The sequence below is a fragment of the Phalaenopsis equestris genome, unplaced genomic scaffold, assembly GCF_001263595.1.
Source record: "Phalaenopsis equestris unplaced genomic scaffold, ASM126359v1 Scaffold000710, whole genome shotgun sequence".
In the NCBI taxonomy this organism is placed as follows: Eukaryota; Viridiplantae; Streptophyta; class Magnoliopsida; order Asparagales; family Orchidaceae; genus Phalaenopsis; species Phalaenopsis equestris.
This window is the reverse complement of record NW_018165150.1, coordinates 9,794-11,036: the sequence shown is the minus strand read 5'-3', so window position 1 is coordinate 11,036 and position 1,243 is coordinate 9,794.

Genomic DNA, 1,243 nt, shown 5'->3' with positions numbered 1-1,243 from the left:
ATATATATATATATATATATATATATATAGCAATTTCTTACAGAATTAATTTTTGGCTCATAATTTAAACGGTATGCATTTAAATCATTCTTTCAAATAACATTTCACAGATAGATGAAGTATTTTTCGTTGAGTTTCATAAGCTGAAGCATAAGCTGAAAACATTTCACAGATGATTTATCTGTACAAAATATACGAAGATAATTTAATATTGCGAGTAATAATATTTCAAAACCCATTTTCAATCTCAAATTCAAAATTCATAAAAAAAAACCTTCCTTGTTCCTGAATTTCCATCCAAATGAGATTTTTCTTTTAAAAACCAAGAGCTTCCAGCATAAAAATTGTCCAAAACGCCATTATCCTTTCTTTTAATTTTGCTACATAACCCTCTACCATCATCCCAATAGGTCATCAATTAAGCTATTGCCTTCACCAAAAAGTTTTTCTAAATCTTACATAAAATCTAGCTGAAAGAGAGAATATTGAGACAAAGTTGGATGTATCTAATCTGAAACAAGCGGATCTAGGTAGAGGAGAACACATTTTGGTGGCTAGATCATGTTGGAAGAACAAATTTATAGCTACAAAGGAAAACATAAAAGCTGTCAAAGAATCAGCTTTGATGATATCTAGAGGTGGAAAAGAACAATTGGTTGCACTCTAATCTCCTTTATTTATTTATTTATTCAGAGGTACATGAGATGTGCAAGAGTTGATGAGATGGTGACTTTAGCCAGATGCGCCGCCCCAGCCATCGCCATGTGCGAGCAATGCCGTTGTTATCGACGTGTCGGGTCGTTGTTGTGGTGTCGCCGATTTGTTATCCGTCTTATAGCTTCTCTCTCAGTAACTCTATCTTTCGGATCATGTGGGTCAAAGGACGTGAAAACCTGGTCAACAGGAGTAATTCAATTTTAAATCAATGGTGGAACAAAAGAATGGAGTTGTAAGGTTGGGCTTCATCAGTTTAGCCACCTCTAAACATTGTCCAACCGACACAATAGGCCGAATGAAGGAAGAAGCCCTATGTCAGAAAAAAGAAAAAGATTGTAGTAAGATCACGGTCGAACAAATAACATGCTAAATCAAGAAACACCTAGGCGGTCCTCACATTGTACGGCTCGCCAATACCAAACAAACGGGCTTGATGTGGAAGGCAAAAGGTTTCCCCGGCCAATCAATCTAATCTATTGTCGAATCTCTAAGCTTTAATTATAAGAAAGACTTTAATACCCTTGTA